Raw genomic sequence first — 23,412 nt, 5'->3', positions numbered from 1 at the left:
CCTGAACATTTCCCCGTCTATAAACTATAGCCAGGGCAGTTGCAGTTGCTTCTGCTGTTGAGTTACCTGTTTTAGGATCTCGTCTCTTTTTGCAGGTTTATTTCTCTTTTTTTTTCCTCTTTTATTTTTTGAGCAAGTGGGATTTGAACAAAATCCCCCTCATACTAGGCAATTACAAGTGGACATGCATGTTTAGGGAGATATTTTACTAAACTTCAATGATGAGTTGGTTTATGGCCCAGAGTAGAAGTCGGAGTGGTTTTCCAGATTAGAGAAGGGACCGAAAAAAAAAAATTAATCTTCTGATACTCATAGCTACTAGTAGTTGCTTTAAAAATATTTAGAAAAGAGTGGGAAGCCCCAGAGAAAACATTAGTTGCATCTCTTCTTATCTGGCTGAATCAGAGCATCTTAAATGATAAAGAAGTAAGCTCAATCATGTAAAGTGAAATTCTAGGCCACGCCACTGAGCTAAAGGTCAGAAGGATCACTCTATGGTCATATTTTCTGACACTACTCACCCCTCCCGTTTCTGCTCGTAATAACAAAAGGCAAACAACATCACGGAGCAAGGTCAGCTGTGAAGCCCATAAAGGCCTTTCAAACAAGAGCATACATTTCAAAAGAACAGCAGTTCCAAGTCCAGGTCTTCAAATGCTGGAGAATACATCTCTTCTCTAAAAAACCAGTCTCAATATTTAAAAATTGGCAGTGCTTCAGTAGTCTAAATTGTTCTAGAGTCAGCTTTCAACTAATCAGTATCATTACGTCTTTTGCTGGAGTAATAAACCATCTGTTCCCAAAGTTTTCTTTCCTTTAGAAGTGCCTTGGAGGTGGCTTTCAAACCATCCCTTACTTATAACTACATAAACATCTTACAATATAGCAGGTTATCTTGTCTTTGAATCAATCTCGCAGCTTTTCTCCATGTCCTTTCCAATTTATCAGCACCCGTTTTGAAGTTTGGAGCCTAAAACTCAACACACAGTCCCACAGCAAGCTCATTAATTCTACATACAGAATTAATTCCACCTCCTTATTTCTTTTTTTCCTAGTCCCCTACTTAAAGAACTAAGAAATACATTTGTTTCCATAACGACGGCATTGGCTAGTCAACTGATGCCTATTTTAAATATGTCCTTCCCCAGTAGTGCACCCTGCCACCAAACAGGGTAAAGTTTAGATGATTTTTCCTAAGCAAGTTATTTAAAAAATGCCATGAGGCATTTCATTCAGTTGGGTGATTTATTCAGCTTCACAATTTGCTGCTTTGACAGGTCAGCACTGCATTATTAAGCTAAATTGCACTTTTTATTTGTAAACTGGAAAATTTTTAAACTTGGGAAACTCACTATTTAGTTAAAGTTTATTTACTTAAATCATACTAAGTTCTAAATCCATAAAATATTAGAAGTTTATGAAAAATCTTATTTTTCAGTGGTCATGGTGGAGGAACTTAAAGATTTTACAGTTAAACAAGTAGAACTTCTATTATGATTTGGATAAATGAAACACAACTATATGAGCTTTTATGAAACTTCAGGCACAAAGAACTTACTTTCTCTCAAGGTGTTTTAAGTTACTGAAAATAAGATCTAGGATATTTTCTCTGCAGACCTCTTAGTAGTATCATTAATACAATGCCACAATGGCCGCTAGACACTGCTGGTAATTTCTCAGTTGTATGTTTCTCAGGGCAGAAACCATCTTTCAGCCACTGAAAAACCACCTCGTGGTTACATAGCTGCTGATGAACAACAACGAAATAAAGCGTTGGGTAGTAACAGTTTCTGATAAACATGTAGAGTAGGAATCTGGGCATCCTAAGAATCACCTTTATCATTTCCCTCTCAACCCAGTTCCTTGACATTAATAGTTCCATTCAGTAGCTGAATATCTTGGTTTAAGATATGCAGAAAGTCTTTTGTGTTCAATGCCTTCTAGATACCAGTCTAGTACAAATAAATGAAATAACAAGGACGATTTTTACAATTCCTTTTGAATAGTCAGCTTTTGGAGCAAGTGCGGTAGATCACAGCAGAATGTGTGAAGTGAATAATAAGTATTTTACATTTGCAACTTTGCCTCACAAGGACTGTATTTCTCCCCCTCCCCCCCCCCTTGAGATACCTAGCCAATGCAACTTCAAGGTCCTTTCCAGAAGTTATTTGTAAAAGGCATTGCTTTCATCTGACTTAACATGAAGCTGACAAGCTCAATAAAGACCTGAAATGACTAAAAGCAAGCAGTAAGCTAAGGCCACCCTCCAAAAAGAGCTACAGTCAAACAGCGTTACAGATCTCTTTACTAGGTAGATGGGAAAAGTGGCGGTCCTTCGTATTAAGACTGTAATCAAAACGTAATAGCATAACCACCTATTAAAAATGGGTTAGTGTGAAAAAAACAGGCATGAATATTTCACAGAATGATTAGACAAACAAGAAAACGTGGCCTTACTTATTCATAAATTCAGCTGTTAGCAGCAACGGTGAAGAAGTAATTATTTTGCCAGCTGGTTACGACTGAACTTTTAGCAACTTCATGAATAGCTGAGCACGAAATCGTTTGACATGCTGCTAGGTGGGGGTGTCCCCTATTGCCAGTGGGCTGAATTGCCCCCAGTGACACCTACCTGTCACTGTGAGCAAGGCCCTGATGAACAGTTCAGATTATACGCCTAGATTGCATCTGTCCAAAGGTAGATGAGCTTAATCCTATCCTATCTACATTGTTACGTAGCTGAGCACTGTTATAAGCCTACCTAATTAAATGTTCTTTTCAAAAATCCTGCCTTGTGTTGCCACATTTGGAAAGTGGGATCCCAACACAGCAGAATCCTTGGATGAGTGTGATTTTAGGTATAAGATTAGTCATACTGGGTTTTTTGCATTCTGACATCCTCAGGGCATGGGCTAATAATATATCAATTCACATGCTCAAACTGAAGTATGTACTTGAGTGCTTTTCTAAATTACAGCCTGTATGAGGCAAGTTTGCAGCATTTATTTTTAAATAACAGAAAGGCAAAGGGGAGTTGCATGAGGACAATTACTGTCTGTCATGCAAATATTGAAGTACTGTGATTCAGCCAAGACACAAAGCTGTAAGATAGAAGACCTCGCTACTTAAATTGCTTAAGAAGGACTTAATTAACGTAAGACCCTACTTTACTTGGTGGTTTTAACTAAGTGCTATCTGTGGACTGTTTCTCTTTTGCACTAAGGCAAGTGTCTCTGGGAAATGGCAGCACATGGGCAATAAGAATTTGTAGCCTGAAGTGAAAGGGACAACAAAAGAAGAGCATGCCTAATCTTGTTCTTCCATGGGCTTCAGTACTCCAGTTAGCAAATTTAGTGATTTGACAATGCAGTTTTAAATTACATTTCCTACTTTCTGTAGCACAAACAGTGCTACAAGTTGTGTTTATTTACAAGATATCACAAGAACACAGAGGCAAACCAGCCTGACAGCAAAAGGTTCGGGAGTTAGACAGCAGAACACTAGGAATTCATCATGGAAGTACCTATGAGCTCTTAACTGTAATGCTTTTCTGCTTAACCTGGAAGCAGAAAGCATTATAGTTAAGAGCTCATTCTATGCAGAATACTCTCCCTCTTGCTATGATGGTTCACTAACAGAACAAAAACAATCCGCTGCTGCCTACTCAGAATGTTATAGCAAGGATGGTGGCTTATTGTTCTGATGATTTGTCTTACAATTCTCAAACCCCATGGGTTTTGGGGTTTGGTTTTTTTTTTTCCACTCTCATTGCAGTGCTGGATAGGAAGTAGCTTGAAAAAAATGATTGTGTTATTACAGCAATCTATCTCATATTCTCTCCAGCCTGTAACAAGAATTCAGGAGGTGGGAGTTTCTTCTTGGGTGACATTGGCTGATAACCAAATCATAGTACTGAAGGGAGATTCTACCTCCTTCTGAAGAGGCAATTAATCGGCTTCCACTTCACAACAGCAACCCCCCCAGCCACAGGCACAGGACCCTCCCACATGCACTTCTGTTTGAAAATGGTCTCTTGCTTGTGCACAGGTATCTCTTCTTTTCCATTAGTCAGCTTCCTATCTCATGCTAGCACATGCTCAAGCGTTGTAGGTGTAATCATGCACACACATACATACACCACAGTCTATCACTATATATATATTTTTTAATTGACTAAACATAGCCAAAGCACATGAACAATTCAAAGGCAGATCTCTAACCTACTCAGTCTGTGGCGGCAAAGGGCAGCAGAAAACTGCAGGACACCATGCAGTGACTGCAAGAGCCACAGCCACTCTGGCAAATGAAGTAGGCCAAGGCCCCTCTTCTCTCCGGAGAGCGAGTGGCACGGCCCTTGGTACGCATACGTGCTCCGTCCACCTCCACCCCTGTTCTCCCTGTAAAGGAGAACAAGGTGGATTTGTCCACCCAGTCACAGAGACCAGTCCTTGGGCTGCCTGACTCGCCTGACCTGTGCCTGGGCCCACAGGAGGACCCTGAGGCGCAAGCTAACAACTCTGAAGTGGGGACGGCCATGGAGCTGTGCCAAGGGCACGACCCAGCTAATAATTGTCTTAACCATACTGGAGTACTGTGTCTTTTTTGTAATATCTAAAAAGTGACAAAGAGGAATAATTTTTTTATCCATTTAAAGTTCCTGGATGCATTTCCTAAGAGATTAAGTGTGTCACTTAGAGAATAGTCGCTTTCAATTCCTAAAAATAGCATTTTTTCTTCATTTTTGGCTCTTCCCAAAACAAATATGGTTTTTATTCTGCTGTGTTTACCTATGGAGCTGGCCAGGATGTATAAATACCATTTTAAATAAGTCAGTATGAGAGGTTAATGGGAGTTTAAATTAAGACCGATAAGAATACACATTTTATGGATTTCTTGAGTAGGAGCAACAGGTCACAGATCAAGTATTGAAGACGATATTGTTCAGAAACATTCCCAGTCATACTGCCTTTCTTCGTGGATGTTATCAGTGTTCATCCTGTATTTGATGGACTGGTACATGGAGTAAATAAGGTGGCAAGTTTTCCCAAATTTCTATTCTACAGCAATTAAAAATACAGTGCTAGATACTACTTTGAATCAAAGGGGATTTAAAAATGCACATAATCGCAAAATATCTTTCTTCCTCTCACTTATGTTACAGGTTTTTAAAGAGAGTCCACCACCTATCACTAGGTCTGGCAGTTAACTTCCGAGTAAGAACTATAATTTGGCTTTTCTGTATTATATTTTTAATTGGCAGATAGAATACTTTTTTTCCCAGTTTGCTTTCATGAGTGCTTATATACACATTGCTGCAATCACCTGGGTGGACAACAGCTGTGTTGAAACAACTACAGCCCCGCACTAGAGTAGGTACTCTGCTCTTACTATGTCCTTGGTTATAACTCTGTCCTTCCAGACGCCTTGCTGTCATCCTCAGTGATTGTCAGAAGCTCAATAGGCTACAGCCTTTTTCCTCACCTAGTTTTAATATACTTTGTTTTATTCCTAATTGTAGCTTAAAATTGTGCAAATCCCTTCCATTTCTCATACACAATTTTCTAGGTAAGGGAATAGTATTTTTTTTCTCCACCCATTCCTCAAATGTCCATTTGCCTCTTTTCCTTTAAAAATACAGGATAGAGAGTGCTGGGGGGCGGGGGGAGAGAGAGAGAGAACCCTCCTTAGGAAGCAAGCTGTAGCGAAACTAAGCTTGCATTTCCTGTGAGTGTCAGTGCTGCTTCTGGCTCAGTATCCATGGAAACCTGATTTCCCATCCTGCTGCAGGAATTAATTGAAGATCCCAACCCACTTGCTCAGGGAATCACTATGATATTAATTCACATCAGGCTATCACGCTCACTTTATTATCTCAGATACTCTTTTCATTACTTTCTATCAGAACAAAAGGTTGAATTAGCTTTCACCAACTTAACAAAAAAAGGCCATCTAAATCTTTACCTCTTCAAAACTAGGGCGCAGCACATAGAGGCTACATCTTGGAAAACAGCAATTTCAAATGGAGCTTGGCCAAAATGTCAACAACAGGAGATGGTGCACAGTTGGGAGTGCTCTATGCAAGTCTCCCGCATCCTATAGTCAGCTCTATTTTTCACCTATGCCACTAGCTGGATTATCTTGAGGGGAAAAGTCACTGTCCACCCTTCAGTATCAGAACATACCTTCCTCTTCCACAGTTCATTTTGTCCTAGGATGCAACATGCAAAGCTTCAAAGAGAATAAGCCAAAAGGGACTTTTGCTAGGGAGTATTGTTTCCAGACTTCTTTTTGAAGGCTTTTCATTAATTACAAACATAAGCATTTCAAGTTCCCACAGGGTCTGCTCCTGGATCACCCACCTCTGGATATCTACGTTTGAACTTTCTTTCCTCATGCTTTTATTTCCTGCTTAATTCCCTAGTTGTTGTCCCCATTCCCTTTATTTCTCCCCGGCCTCCAAATCATCTTATCTACTCTGCATCTTTTCTGCTTCAACATTGATTTTCTCCATTTTCATCTTTCTGATACTTTGTATTTAGCAGCTGGTCCTTTTGTAACCATGACAACTACATCATGATGTCAGCAAAGTATGTCACTACTGTCTGAGGAACTGGATCTCATTAAATGCCAGGGATGCTGTTTGAGCTGATGTTTAGTGTCCTGTACCCAGGGGAGGAGTTTTGTTTGGAGTCTTCTACATTTTGCTTGTGAGCCAGGAAAGGCCAATTTCTTATGTTAGCCGGTATCCTTCACACAATTTCCCTTCTCCATCTCTAGTTTGCGCTATTGAGATATAGTCCCTCCCACAGACATGGATCGTTCAAGGAGCATTATCGCAAGAAAGATGGCAGGGATGTTATCAGAGACTGATCATACAGTCCTTGGGTTAGATCCGAGAACTTATGCTGTGTTGCTCTGTTACATCTCGAACACTGACAGTTTACAAGAGGAAACGGATTCATCTCAAGCCGTAATCCCAGGTGCTGCAAAAGCTGCATATACTTGCTACAGAATAGTTTTAGATTCATGGACAAAGCTAAGCAGCACTGTTTTCTCTGGCTGGTAAATGCAGGTAGTAAGTAACATGTAAGTAAAGTGAAAAAGCATTTTGAACTGACTTAGTGGCAACTCAAGACACGTTAGACAAATACTCAGGAGGATGAAGAAATACCATAGACCAGTTAAAGACTGTACTGGAGTACAAGGACACCAGTATTCTTAAGGCAAATAATTTTCCCTTCTAGCTGAATTTACAAATTACATGTTGTGTTATATTGTTACTCACCACCAAAACTGAGAATCCCGTCTGCGCTTAACCACTCTTCAGTCTCAGGCTGCAATTTCCCAGCATCAGACTCTGTAGGCATCTAGGGATTCAAACGCTGTCAGAGATAAGAGCCAAACGTAGACTTCCAGGGAGAACAGAAATTAGTAGGCAAGCACCTACTTCCCACCCATAGCAAAGCTAGAGCTTCTCTGTGTTCCTCTTCTCCCAGTGTAAAAACACCAACTCACTTGTACTTCCTTCCTCTTTCTCCTCACATCAATAAAGACCATCAGGTGTGTGAATCTAAAGTCCTGGGATAAAGTAACGCCTCAGTGAAAACACCTGCTTTATGTTCAGCTGCAGTAAGAATACCAGTTGTTTTACTTGAAGAAAGTGCTGACAGAAACCATAACGAAAATAATACAAATTCATTATACAACCTCTTCTGTCTTTTCTTCACTCAGTTCAGGCTACTTAGACTTCAAAATCAGCTGAAAACCAGCAAGTTCCATTTCAGCTTCCTTGTTGAGAAAAATATTTAAACTACAGGGTTTAGAGGATATAAAGTGCATCAATACTCAGCAACTAAAACTGTGGAAATGTAGCACATTTCTCCTCCCCTACTACAGGGAAGCAGTCAGGCCCCTGCCTTGTCCTTTCAGTTCTTTCTATACTGCTGTTATTTTTAGTTTGAGCAAAGTTTTGCCTAGTGGAGATTCAGCTGATCTATGTAAAAGAGAATAATGGAGTACAAGAATACAATTAACAAAAACAATGCCACAAATTCATGGACAACAGAAATGTTTTCCTGTCTTTCAGGAAGATTTAAAACTACCTTTAGCAATGGTCTCATATATTTAATTATATGTGATCATATATTTAATGATATGTGACATTTAACTGACATTTATTTTCCAGTTTTTCTTGCACATGTTTAAAATATACCTCTCTTTGCATATTTGCACTTGGCAATGTAAACACTTGGTCAGTTAGCTCTAGCTCACTTCTCAGATCCAATACACAGGTAACTACTTTCAAGCACAGCTGCTTTGAGTTAGATTTGAACCGGCAGCAGTCCTAAATGTTATTGCTAGTTTCCAGAGACAATCAGTACCTTCTGATTCTAGCATATTCTAAATTCTCCAGATATTTTACTTAATAAAAAATTAACTTACTAACTATTCCCAAAAGCTGTTTCTTGCTAATCAGATATGCTTCACTTTACATTCAGTATGGTTGAATGAAGTTAATTCTAAGGGATTAACATGTAAGTTTTCTTGTCTCTTCAGATAGCAACATATTACTCTTGGATAGCACATGACTTTTAAATTCATCTGTTAACTGCTTTGGGTAACCTTCAGAGAAGAACAGATGCAGCATCTGTCTCCAATATATAATAATGTGGCTATTGTTGCCTACTGCTAAGTTTTTAAGACATACAGAAAGAGTTCATGTCTATACTCCACAGTAGCGTAGAGGATTTATTATATTACCCAGTGCTTTATTAGATTAATATGATCTTGCATTTAAAAATGGACATATTCTCTGTTTCATATTATATACACAAATCATAATTTTGATAAACCCCTTAATTTTAGATGTGTTGCAGCAATGAATTCCACAAGTTAGCAATTATAATGTTAAAAACTCCCATGTATTAGAGAGAAACCTTAGGTTGTTGCAATGAAAGGAGCTAAATTCACTTTTTCTTATTCCCAGAGTAAGCCCAGGGAATTCATTTTCATATTATATAAGAGTTTAACAATACATCCTCTTGTACTTTTTAAGTAGTAGAACAGGAGGAACTACAATGTGGCTGTATTGCACTCACTCCGTTAACCTTTCCATTTGCATTTCCTGACTTTTAATTTTTAGATATTCAACTTCAATGGTACATGAACAGGAGTTTTTTTGCATTGCATTCAATAACATTTTAAGTACGTTGAAAAATAAATGTTACAGACATTTTAGCTAGCTCATCTCCTGCCCTACCTCTCAGCAGGTTATTGTTCCTGAATGTATATTATTTACCTTTTGTTTATTTCTCAAGGTTGATCTGTGCCAAAAATTCCAAAATAAAGCACAAGTCTTGCTTCAAAGAAAATCTGAAGGCAAAAATGACTTTAGAATATTAAAAGATAGACCAATGCTTAAGTATACAGTAAGTTAAAAACCACCGTCTCCTGATAGGAAAAGTCTTTCAGTAGTTAGGATAGCGGTAGACTTACAGGTTTTACCAAATCCAGCTTGTAAAAGCTGAGGAAGGAAGTACGATTGCAATAAAACTGAAGCACAATACAAACACATCACTAGAGGCAAGGTTCCCCTCCACCTCATGACTGAAATAGCCCAAGTCTGGACTGTATCCTTATCTTGATCTTGGGTTTGCTTAAACTGTTCTATTACTGAATGCTAAGAGTTTTTATCCTAAGCTGAGCAAGAACTCTAAAATCAACCTGACTGAAAGCTCATTGCTGCTTCCTCATTAATATGCCAGAAGGTCTGTGTGACATTTCTATGGAATGTCTCTGTGCTTTTGGGACTGATGATTCAGTGCAGAGCTGCTTGGAATTTCTACAAAACTTCAGCCCTCCTCACTTCTCAAATGGCTTCCTTCTACCAGCCTGTCAAGCTAAACTAAAAATAATTGCTTTGTGTGCAATAACAAGGGGAAGGATGGAACTTTCACAGCACAATGTATTAGGCAGCTCACTAGAAAGAGGAAGCTGCATTTTCAAGAGCAGCGTGAAATTTATCTCCCATGTTTAATTCTTTCTTTTTTCTGCAGTTAGTTAAAAAAGAAAAATAATGCCAAATTTTAAGGTGCATAGTGAGTAACACTCAAGCTGAAGGAGTATGCAATTGAGATCTCTGTAAGGTCAGTCTGATGAAATTTGTTCCTTGCTTGTCATAGTTTCATGAACGAGATCAAGGAAAAAGCCGTGTTTAGAACAGGGCTAGTAACTGGCACGACAGACAGGTGTAAGAACTGGAAGTCTCAAAACAAGTATAAAACCACAGACTAATTTTGTTTTTCACAACACTGCAGAGTTCAGAGACTAGCCTCACCACAAATTAAATGGTATTCAATGGAAAAGACCCATTTCAAGAAAAGGAATGCCTCGTCATACCTCTCAAAACCCAGCAACTGTCCCCACAGGCCCACAGATAGCAAGGTACCGATCTGTGTCCTGCGTGTAAGTGATTCTGCTACAAGTCATCCTTCAATTCACAGTAAAATAGAACAGGGACAAAGATAAAAGAAATCATGGGATCACTGGTAAGTAGCAGTCAAGGACCTTACAAACATTCTTCCCACATGAGCTATTTCTTTGTAAACATATTTTAAACATATAAACATATTTATGAAAGTAACTAGAGTCGGGGGAGTCAAAGCCCTCTGCATTCAATCCAGGCAAATAAGAACAAACTGACACAATTCACTGTAAGAGAGAGGCCAGTAGTACACTCACAGACACCGAGGAAGACATGGTATTGACTTTTAAGCTTTAGTCACATAATAAGCACCCACTACATGAAAGAAAACGATTTCTGGGAATGCTGGGGTAAGTGCATTGTATGCACATTATATATGACATGAAATTACATACTTTAAGCTCCCTCACAGGCAATTTCAGAACGAAAGGAACAGAGCAATTTTATTAAGAACTTTTACCACATTTAATTATATATCCAGATTTTTAATTTTTTGAGATAACAATTACGTTGAGAAAGACCTACAAAGATAACAGAAGTGTCGTTGAAAAGGAACTGAGTAGAATAGTTTAAAACCTGATACACTTCAGAGTCATTAGTGAATCATATATTAAATCCACAAATAATGCAAGTTAAGATGCATTGTAAAAGCTGTTGAACATACATATGAAAACCAAAGGAATCTACAATATCTAACAGCTGATTCCTTTTGATTTCAGGTACAGGATGACATCAGAGGGTTACAGGAAAATCATGGCAATAAATGAATTTAAAAAAAAAAAGAAAAATAAAAAAACCCCAACTTGAAAGGACTATCTTCCAAGAAGAAATAATGTCTTTAATCACCTGGAAAGATCTCTAGAAAACAAGATGTACTGAGCAGTAAGAAATCGTTGGATCAATATTTGATATATATTATGGCAGCAAGAAAAGATCACTGTATGCGATTTTCATTTGCATAACCTCACATGCAGGGAGAAGGTCATTCTACTTTTAAGGAGCCTATGTTCATCACCGAACACTTCTGCACAAAAAAGGATTCAGGCAAAATGCACAAAATTCAAATCAGAGTGTATTTTATAAGATGACATTTAAAGGTTTAGGTATGTAAAGTTTAGTAAAATATCATCTTCTGTGTCCACAAACCCATCTGAGATGCATGATTGAGATGCATGCACTATAGGAAGGAATGACTGTGTCAAATTAGGATTAAATGAATAATTTAAACTAAACAATGTATTCAATTACTTCTTTCTTCTTCTTCTATTCTGAGTAGTTCTAAACAGGCCAGGATTTTCCAGACTTCATAGTTTTAATTGTTTGTGTTTAACATCTTCTTTTGAGTTCCTTCTTCAGGGTGGGTGTTTTCTTCTACCACAGATGTGTACATCTGTGTACAGCGACTTCATTCAACTGATGTATGTTCCTCTTGGTCACTGGCTTTGTTGTACCTACATGCTGATTGACAAGGTCTTCTTTCCCTGCTTCTGGCTTTTGCTTTCTTGTTGCATGGAAATTTACCATAAATCCTGGCACGTGAGTTAGCTCACTTTCTGAAAAGAATCCAAATTACTTTGGTGGGACTGTCTCTCCTACTTCACTGCTAGAATATATAATTAATGAATTCTGTAAAAATCAGTTAAGGTTATGACTGCTTTTTCTGCAAGCTGAGTATGGCAGCATTTGCAGTGTCTTTTACTATGATGATGGCAGAAGCTCCATAGCAACAGCATGTTTCCATTCCTACCAGAACCACATTGCTCCTGTATTGTCTATCAGGAAAACTGTTTTGATATGTATAAACACAGTTATTTAGTTTGTGTGCTGAAGAATTTGTTCCAATTAAGAGAATAAAGTTTTAACTAAAAAGCTGTGTTTATTCGTCCACAGTTAGCACAGGTTTCACTGTTCCAGCTTTCTTGGAGTTTAGAGTGACAATATTTCTTTGGTGCTAAGGAACTGGAAGTTTTGGCTTCCTTCACCTGTAATTCACCAATATACAAACATGTGCAAAAGCTGTTTGGAGTGTTTAAACAGATATTCCCTGAAATAACTCTTCATTTCTCTCATAGAATCTCTGATCCTTTTCTTTACATGTACCCATTTCAAAAGGGTCTTCGCCCACTTAACACCATCCAAGAAAAGCTTTTCATAAAGTACACACAAGCAAACCAAAGCAGATTAAATAAAAAGCAGCCAAAGAGCTGGGCACAATTATATGGAATATAACAATTAATACACATTTTTAAGGCTAAAACCAGAACACCATCGATATACCGTTGTACCCCTGACTCTACCACTTATAGCTAGTAGACCAAGAGGCTCTAAAAAGAAACTTAGCGTTCACTGATCATCGCCTGTAGTATGGTCCATTAGAAAGAACATGAGGCCTGGTTTCACATGTTAAATCAAAGGCAGAAGCACAAATATATCATAATCAAGACACTTCATTGTTTTGTATCCTTGTTTTCATTTTGATCTCTGTCTTATGTAGCCAAATGACATTTATGATTTAGAAACAATTCTAACGGTTTCTGTGTGCTAGGAAGACCACAAATCATCCCCGATCCAACTGGTAGGAAAAAAGCACGCCAGCTCAGGACAGGTAGTTGTACTCTCATTCCATGGGAAGTCAGGCTGATAAGAATTGCACAGATCTACTGAATGCGCAGAATGGTTCCAAAGCCTCATGGTTATCCATATTATTAAATAATGACAGCTCTAGTGAGTCAACATCATAAACCAGGACGAATGCTCCTGGCCAGATAATAATCTCTGGGATCCAGAAGGATTATCTCCATTGCTGTGCTAGCGGACTAAGCTGCTTGCCAATCACCTCTAGCCTATTACCTACAACTCACAAATTCAGTAGTACTTTACACTGGAGCCTGCTAGCCCAGGAGGAGAAGAGGTTGAAATTCAAGAGTTCTAACAAATAGGCAAACTCAAAGTCCAAACCTGTGCAACTCATTAACTGCTCCTGTAATCATTCTGCATAGGTCAAGTGCTGTTGTACCATATTTGGGCGTACAATGAATACATGAATATACACTTGTGCTCTGGGAAAGTGGGGATATGAAATGTCACAGACATATACAGAGAGCAAAATAACCACATAATATTTTTTGCATATACCCAGAAATACAGACAAACACCTTCTATTTACTACATAAACATTTCAGCTTCTGACTGCTGGGGTTGGGAATGTCAACTCTGAGCTGGCTGAAACAGAAGCAGCAGCAAATCTGCCTCCTTCATGAGGACATCCACGGAGGCGGAAGGCTGGCAGGTTTGACATTCATAGCATTGGCAGGAAAAACTGACAGCAAGGAGGGGAAAAGAGAAAGGATCCACCTACACGAGAGTCCCAAAGGAAAACTACACTTGGGGAAAAAAAAAAAAAAAAAAAGAAAAAAAGCTAGGCTGAATTTCAAAGTCAAAAAGGATTTCAACTCAATCAAAAACAGAGACTCAGTCCATTACTGCTGTTATTAAGTTCCAGCTGGAGACCACAGTCCATCAGCTCGAGACCTCAGTACTATCCAAAACACCAAGCAGAAAGATGCTAGTAGAACCCTGCTAGCTGAATTCCTCTCTTATCCCAGTCACTGCAACTGCTAGCCCTGAATACCCACTTTACTCACTGCTAGCCCTGAATACCCACTTTGCTCACTAGCAGGGCCTGTGAAGGACCAACTGTTGATGATAACCACAGAAAATTCTTCTCACAGCCCATTTTTTTCTTGTAATTTCACAGACCCTCTCTGTGTCTGTTGTCTGCACCACAGGCTTTTCAGTAAGTAAGCAGAGTTCTTGCTACCTGCCCTGGAAGACTGCAATTATTTCCTCAACAATCTAATATTTCATGCCTAGATATAATAGCTATGTAGTATTGACTAAACATTCATGCTTCTGCACATGCACCCAGAAACAGATATTTACCGTTCTCTAACTTTGCACATATAAATTCTTTCCACCCTCTGTCCTCCCCAGAAGTTATCTGCAGCTGCAATTTAGGTAGGTCTCCTAGATGTGTAACAGTAATAGTATTTGATTCTACAGCAATCCGTACCTGCAGGAGCGAAAAGGCCACTTAAATACACTTGTGATACGAATTCAAGTCCCCAGTTAACAGCTGGGAAGGGGACACAACCTAACTGAGGGGCAACATCTCAGTGTGGGAACAAAGCCAGGACAAACCAGACTCTCAAAACTTGCCTTGATTTTTACATGGCAAAAATAAAACGACTCTGTATTAATTTTCATATCTTTATTCAACAATGGTGAGGGGGAAAGGCAGAAGACTAAACACATAAGACAGACATGGATATAAATTAAAACAATTTAGGAGCACAGTTTGAGAAGATAACAAAACAGCAGCCTTTTAAGGAAAAATATTCACAGGCATCAATAATAAGAAACTGGGGCAGGGGGTGGGAGGAAACTATGTAAACTCAATAGCAAAGAACAAAAAGCCATACCTGCAACTCATAAACCTATAAACCTATTCTAATGACACATGGAGATTTCAATTCAAATTATCCGAGACATTTATCTGTCAAAATAAACTGGAAGTAAAAAGTGAATAAGTAACTTCCAGAACCTCTCTCCCCCACCCACATCAATAACTAAGCCTCTATCAAAGCAGCTGTTGTCTAGAGGTGCTGCCATACACTTGTGTTCAGTTATGCTTGGAGCACCGCTTACAAGAGACTCACTCACATAAAACAGTAGCAATATGTAATATTCAAAATTTAGTCCTTGGCTGATGCTTTGTCTTGTCAGCTACTACAATCTTCAGCAAGTTGATACAGCCTGAACAGACACAATATAATAAGCTTTTCCAAGTACTCTTTAACCCCAACAGAAGGGCTATATTTACAGGTTCATGACCATCATGCCTCGGAGGGGAACTTGGCCAGGAAAGCTGCTTCTAGCAGAAATGTCAAAATAACTGAGAAAGGAAACAAGGATTAGCTGCCACCCTGTGGAATGAAAGCACATCTGCATTGACAAAACCTTTTGTATCATACTCTGGGGAGAAATGGAAGAAAAACAACGGTCCTTTGAAATAGGAGAAAATGAATGAGAGCAAAAAAGCAAGATATCGAAGAGATAATACACGATTTTCTTTAATGGTCTTCACAAAAGAGAATGTAAAAAGATACCTAGAAAGAGTCTGGGTAACAAAGCAAGCATGACACGAGATTAGGATGCCTTAGGGTTTCCACATTTAAGTAATTATACTGCAGCAAGTGACCAAACTTTTAATGACTCTACAAAAAACTAGTGAAAGAATTCAAACTCCCTCTCCGAAAAAACGCCACAGTAACCCAGTCATTTAACATCACCGTGCTTCAGAACATGCGTAAAAAGGTGACAATGTCAGGAAGAGGCTTTTTCAATGTGTGTGTTAATTCCAAACTGCCCACTGGTCATCAAAAAGACTTAGCACATCAGAGACAGGAGACTGTACTAGCTGAACCAATTCAGTTTGGGCTGGCCTTTTCTCTGTTTTCGCTTTTCTGAGGTAATAGCCTTTCAACGCCACAGTGGCTCCACTGATCAGTTACTATATTCCTGTGGCAAATACAGAATGGTCACAACAGCTGGCTTTTACAAAAATAGGCTGTTAAATGCAGTTTAGATTCTATTTAATTCAAGATATTCATTGCCTCAAAATAGCAAGTGATAGCAGCAATACTGTAATTTCTATTCAGTTGCTAGATACCCCAATAGGGCCTAGGAAAAAGAGAAAGCTTGGAAAATTCTGTGATTTGGCTTTGGCTAAACTTATATCCAGCACATTTCCTTATAACACTGACATTGAGTGTTGCTAGTAGAGAGCCTTTACATTAGCTGTATGCTGGCAGAGATGGCCATTCACTAAATATGAGGCTTAGTCATGCAAGCCCCTTCCTACCTCCCTCAATAATATATTAATTTCTTATAAAGATAACTCTTTATATCATTCCTAAGTGTTTCCTAAAATGCAATAAATGCCCTTGGGGTCTCAACTACGTCAGGGCAATCCACAATTTGTAGCCGAAAATTAGTACCTGCCTGAAAGCACCATGTTGTTTATTTAACTCTGATCATATGATGGAAAAATAGAACAGAAACATACTGATTTTTTTTCTTCCTTTTTTAATAAAGTCTGACAATAAAGAATCCCCAGCCCTATTCTAAATTCTATTTCTCTTTCCTACAGTAACCTCCTGGTATGTCCTGGACCCTTCTTCAGTCTGTAAGTCTCCATCTATGACGTTGCAGATAAAAGACCTCCTCTTTCTCAACATCAGAAAGAATCTCAGTGTCTCATTATGTTCCCATTAGGATTTCCATATATTTTGAGATGCAAGGTCAGATACTTTATATACCTGTTGCTGCTTCCCGCACAACCTTCTGGCGTATCAGCCACTCCTCCCAGTTTTGTGTTATCAGCAAACCTGCTGAAGGTATGCTCTGCCCCATCACCCAGATCATTAATGAAGATGTTAAATGGAACTAGACCCAGCATTGAGCCCCGGGGTATGCTGCTAGCTGCTGGCCTCCAATCAGACTTCCTGGGACTGATCACCACCCTCTGGGCCTGGCCATTCAGCCAGTTTTTTATCCACCTCACTGTCTGCTCATCGAGCCCATACCTCATCAGCTTTTCTATAAAAGTCTTATGTGAGACAATGTCAAAATCCCTTGTACTCACATGATCTTGTATGGTTAAGAAAGAAAAGTGTCAGTGTTTTTTCCTGAAATGCTTGCACCCTTAATTAGGTTGTTGACTAAAAAGAAAAACAAAACAAAACAAAAGAACCTGTCTGTTCTTCAGAATGCTAACTCTCTGTTGCCATGGTCACAAATTACCATAGTAACCATTAAAATTGCTTCTATTTTCACAGAATATAGATCCAATTGAAAAAAAACCTATTCATTCTTACCAGGAAATACTACAAAATTCAGCGTATAAATTAGGGCAACGCTACTGAATACACAAACACACAGAAACTGGTTAATTGCAAAAGGGGGGGAATAAATCACAAACATTGCCATTTACAGAGCTGCCTCCTACAGCTAGAAAATGGTTTGAATGGACAAGAAGAAGATTTGAGGACAGTTACTCTCTAATACTATTGTCTCAGCAAGCCTCACTGGAAAGTGGCTCAATTAGAAAGCCCAGCAAGCTTAAACAGCCTTTTTAGTCAAGGCTTAACTGCAGTATTACTTCATATTTCTCCATTAGAGCCCCAGTTTGTTCCCTCCCTCCTCCCCTCTTCCTAAGCAGGACCTTCACTCTCATACACAGGAAATATTGATGTTCAACCCGTCACAATTCAATTGTTATCAGACAAGTCTCTGCTCTCTCATTTTCAGTGATTGTATGTTATGCTTATACCCTCTGGTGGACAAAAAGCAATTCACAACCTTCCCTGTGCCTTACTGCCTTTAGATTAGCACTGTGCTAACAGGAACTTTGTCATGATAATGCTGAATCAAAACCAAGCATCGCTACATAGTCTCTAATTTCTGCACTTCGAGGAAGGTCCTTCGGTCATCTTTACCTGTCTAGATCTGTCTCAGCTTCTCCATTTTCTTATTGGGCTTTAATTCAACCAACACTGTCTCACACATAGCTCAGCATGCCTGAATTTAGACATGAATTCACGGTCGCATGTCAAAATAAAAGTTTCATTTATCTCTGTGACATTCACAACATTTGAGAAATAATCTAACAGAGGAGTCAAAAGTGAGGAGTCCGTCAACTCAGTGCTTTCCCAAAAAGGCAGCAGCATGAATACAAAAGGTTTGTATTCAATACTAGGTTTGACAATCAGGATAATTCACCTCCTAATTTTATAAAGTAACCAAAAATTTTCAACTTGCTTTCTTTTTGGTAAGTTACTAAAAATTACTGATGATAAAGACTTAGTTCCCTTGTATGTAAAAATTTCGTATGCTTGCCATCCAACCTGACTCTCCTCCCTGACCTGCTGCAAAGAACATGATTGAGTTCCTCATCTTTGATAAGTCAGTATAGCAATGCACTTCTGCTGCTGCCACAAATCTTTCAGATAGTCTCAGCCAGTTACATATCACAGAAGACTTGAACTCTTGCTCCTTTAGAGTTCACTCACTTTTGCAGCCTTCCCACAAATGTTACTTCTAACATTATTTGGCTAAATGCAGACAGAAGGCTCTTGTCCAAGGCTCTGCAGTAAGCATATTTCAGCCAGAACCCACTGCAAGAAAGGGAAACACATCAAACTATGCCATTGGCAACAGATGCTCAGATTCCACCTGGGAATCCAGCCTTAGGCCTTGTTGTACAAGTCACTGCATGATTCTAGGTCATAGAATTAAATAATGGAAAAAGGCTAAATTTCAGCTCTAAAACACAGTATTTTTCGTATCTCCACAGTCAGCAAAATGCAAGTAGTCCCTTGCTTAGTAAGAGAAAACATAAGAAACATAACCGGGTCATGAAAGAATAGAAGCTAAGAAACAGAGCAAGGAAGTAACGGTTTGCTTGCAAGGGGTTTACAGAAAGGTTTTAGGCAAAGAAGCAGCAAAGACCTAAATTTACCTGCAAAACTGCAGAAAAAAAAAAAAGCCGATTTGCCACTGTTTCTTTTCACTTCATATTATTTTGATACCAGTTCTCATCAGAAGTAGAGCACTGGCAATTCTGACATTGAATTTTGGGATTCTACAGATTGCTATGCTCATATACACAGCTAAGTCCAGCATTTGGTTCATCCAAAAATGTAGGCTTTGTGGGGGGTAGTAATTTCCCAGATGAATGTATCCTCTGGAGCTCCCTGCTGGTGCTTCCCCAGCATAACACATCTACTACAAAGTGATGCAAGATACTTGATATTCATCTGGTCCTCCCTGCAGATCAGCTGCCTGCTGAGGTAAAATTCAAGCTTTATTGTTCTGAAGTGATGAAAGGTTCAAGAAACTCAATGCGTGTAGCTCAAGCCCATCTTAGAAACATAAGACAGAGAGACATGCTGTAAGAGAGAAATCAGGCTCCAATCTGTAGAGCAGAGAGTTTAAGTATTGCTTGAGGATCAGAAAGTCAGCAGTATTGCCTGGACAACTCTGTATGGTACACAGCCCACTTTCCACTCTAATTCTATCTCACAAGACAGGTTATCAGCTGCTATGCAGGTTTGTCGTCTTCATTTACTGTTCAAACTAATTGTTCTCACAAGTTACTCTGCACACCTCTTCAGATCTCTTCTGAAGCCTCTAGGCTTCTTAGCAATACCAATAAAGACTGAGTTATCTTTATAGTGCCTTGTAATAGTGCCAAATTCCAGATGAAAGGTGACCAGGAATCCTTTCTCCTCAGTAACACTAAAGCACATCCCCATACAGCATATGCATTTCTGTACATACCAGCTCTTAAACATTAAATCCAGTAGGCTCCAGACCACAAATAGCACACAGGAACTCCTGGGCAACTGGCTCTACGTAGCCCTGCTTGAGCGGGGAGGTTGAACCAGACGACCTCCAGAGGTCCCTTCCAACTCCAACGACTCTATGAGTCTATGAGCTCATATAGCTTCAGAATACTTCACTGGTTTTCCACATATCTGACTTTACAGGGCCACTCAGAAAGCAGCACCACAAGATGCTTCAGCCAGGTGGCACATGACAAATTCTTAGCGGGTAAAGCAAGAAAAGCTATAGTACTGACCAGTTACACAGAGAGATGTGACTCAGCATCTCCCGAGCAAGCAGCAGAGTCACGTGACAATACAGTGTCCCCATCAGAAAGAAGGATAAGAATATTTTTTTCCCCTAGATTTCTCTCTTAGGCAATAAGCCACACTTTCCAGCATTGTATGCAAGTTTGGAAGACAGATAGGAAAACTCAGCTCAATTCAACAGCTGCTCTCAAGTGTACAATGACACTTCACAGTTAACATGCAAGCCTCCTTGATACAATGCTATGTGCAGATCAGAGAACCAGCAGAGTATTCCATGGTTAGCCCACTTTCCTCATAAGGCACTATATTTCCTGCTGATTAAGATGGCAAAGAATAAATAACAAGTTTCTGGAAAGTTGGGGTTCTCTACAAATCTTGCTTTTCAAGGCAGAAATTACTTGGCCATATATTGTGAGGGAGTTATACTTCCAAGAGGAATGTATAAAAAAAGAAAGCCCAGCACAGCAAAAGGACAATGAATGGAACTCAATTCACTAAAATGGGGGAAGGTGTAGCTTCCCCAGAACAAGCTTTGCAATTTTAAGAACACCAGCATCCCTCTCTCTAATACACCCTCTACCTACCAAGGAAGTTAATCCAGTCTAAAAGAAATCAGTCCCCCAGACTGAGAAACAGAAGGCTGGAGAACCAGAAACTCGATAAAGAACAGTAAGAAATTAAGATGTTTAGTTGAAGTGTAAGGTTTAAAACCTGACAGTCGTCTCCCCTGTATTTTCCTATTTTTGTACCCACCATGGAGGATACTGCCAAGCAAGAAAACGTTTTTCCCTTTTATGCAGCAAATCATTAAGTTTCTCAGAAGGGAAACCACATTTCACTCTTTTCTTTTCCAACAGCAGAACACTGACTCATAATATCATAAAGCTTGGAGGTACAATATTTCTTTCCAAAAGGCAGTCATGGCTTCACTTTGTATCTCATGGTACAGGTATTTTAGGACAATTTTTAGGCATACAAAGTTTGACACACACATAGCACCCCCCCACACCCCACCCCACCTTCAGGTATCATTTTCTCTTACTGCATTTCTCTCTGTGCCCAGGCATATTAGGAAAGGGGTATAAACACTTACTGAACACAACGGGTTCTACTGCTAGGTGAAGATTTAACCATTTGCGTAATTGCACAATGAAGCCCACAGATGACACTGAAGAGAAACTACATTCCAGCATTTCCTGCTGAAAACACTGAACAACAGCTGATAAAAGCATTTTATCAAAACAGCACATTCAGCGTTCTCATTAACAAGAGAATTTCTATGCAAGACCATGCCATCCAATGCAGAACTGTATCTAGAAATTCAATAAGAGGTCACGTGGGTGGTGGCAGATCTGCAGAGGCTTTGATCAAGCAGAGCACAATCTAGCAGTCACATTTGTACTGGAAGAAGAAAATAGCGTCCATGCGAAGACGTTGTTCTTGCTCTGGGTAAGTTCTGCTGCTTGACATCATCAACTTTGTATCACACACTAGGTGATAGTCCCTGACTCTACTCCGGACTCTCTCTTACAACCAGAAGCCATTTAATTCCCCTGTACAACAAAGTCAGAGTAAGACTGACCCGTACTTACCCACAGGCTAATGACATCAAGCATCAATGCTAAGTAAGAGATACTTAGCACAGGACCTAGCTCAGGAAGACAAAGGTAAATCCAAATGCCAAAACTGAGTCTTCAGAAATCCTTCCTGGGCTTCAAAGCAGGAAGAGTTACTACAAATGAACTGATTCTAGAAAACATTCTGGAAAGTCACTGTATGAAAACCAAGTAATCCAAGCCTATTACAACACATGCACAAGGAAAGGACATGAAGATCAGCATAAGGGGAGACTAACGAATCCTTGGCTTCCAAATCAAGTCCCTCACAAGGATTTACATAAATAATTTGCTATGAAAGTTTTTAGTTAAAGAAAAAAAAAAAATTCAAGAAATGTAGTCATAGAGATACTTGGTATATAGAGAATAATGGTTCAATCTTGTTCAGTACAGTAAAATCCAGGACAGCAATTCCTCACAACTGAATCTTCCACATAACCAGTAAAGATTTTTATCCCTCGTATGGAGAGGGGAATTTCCTTTGGAAACAGAAAGAATTCCTGCTTCAGGACATGCCTTTGCATGTACTAGTGAGACACGTATACAATGTTTGCTAACAAACTAAAAAGAACAAAATACTTGGGGTTTTTTGTGAAACTCAAAGCCACATCAAGGATTTTCTACTGGCAGCTGGATAAGGCCTTGTGGATAATTTAGGACAAGTATTTCTGACAAGATGCAAGTTTCTGACATGGTCTATCAAGACTTCAATTTTTAAAAGCTACAAATAAAAGTAAAGCCAACTTAATTGGTTTCCTAAAATAACTAGTCAATTCATAATAATTTGCCACCAAGACAGCGGGAAACAAGAAAAAATTCAGTCCTAACCTTCAACTTTACAAACTTTTGAAGGGCTATTCTTTAGGACAGAAATACTTGTGGAACGTTACTTGCAGAAGTGCTTCTATACATTGTGAACAGCAAAATACTGGGCTCTGAAGAATCCACCATAATTTCAGAAATGTGACAGCAAAAGATGTGGGGAAACACAAATGTCTGCACCTAGAGCTAAGAATGGTCTTCAGTAGGGAAGGAGGAGCCAGGTTCCTTTGATAACTAGTTTCAGTAAAGATTAAGACCATCAAGTATTCATTCAGACAACCATGTCCATAATGATGCTCCCCCATTATAGATCTCAACAACAGGAACCCTACTCATCTCGTAAATTCCCACTGACTCTGTTGGAATGCATACAGGGGATCTCCCCTTAACAATGTTCAACAGATTAGAATCCAGCACGGCTTGGCATGATGCAAATTTTCTCTGCAGCACTACAATTTCACTCTCACAATACATATTCTACATTCAACGTAGTTCTGTCCCAAGTGTTACATATTGCTCAAGTCTCAGGACATTGATAAACATGGCACATGGTCAGACAGAAAGATTGTGCAAGGGCTGCAGTAGGATAAAGCAAGAGGACTGATTAATCACAGTATTGTGCCCTACTCCCCGCTTTTTATCCCCCATAAACGGAATCCTGGAATTAGCGAAATTCATACATCAGCTATTTATCAGTTCTCATGCCCTGAGGACTGGATCTCCTAAAGCTGAGAGATAAGGGCTTCTGAAATTCTCAAGTATGCCCACAGACTAT

The sequence above is a fragment of the Gymnogyps californianus genome, chromosome 14 (assembly GCF_018139145.2).
Source record: "Gymnogyps californianus isolate 813 chromosome 14, ASM1813914v2, whole genome shotgun sequence".
Classification (NCBI taxonomy): domain Eukaryota; kingdom Metazoa; phylum Chordata; class Aves; order Accipitriformes; family Cathartidae; genus Gymnogyps; species Gymnogyps californianus.
This window is presented reverse-complemented; position numbering follows the sequence as displayed.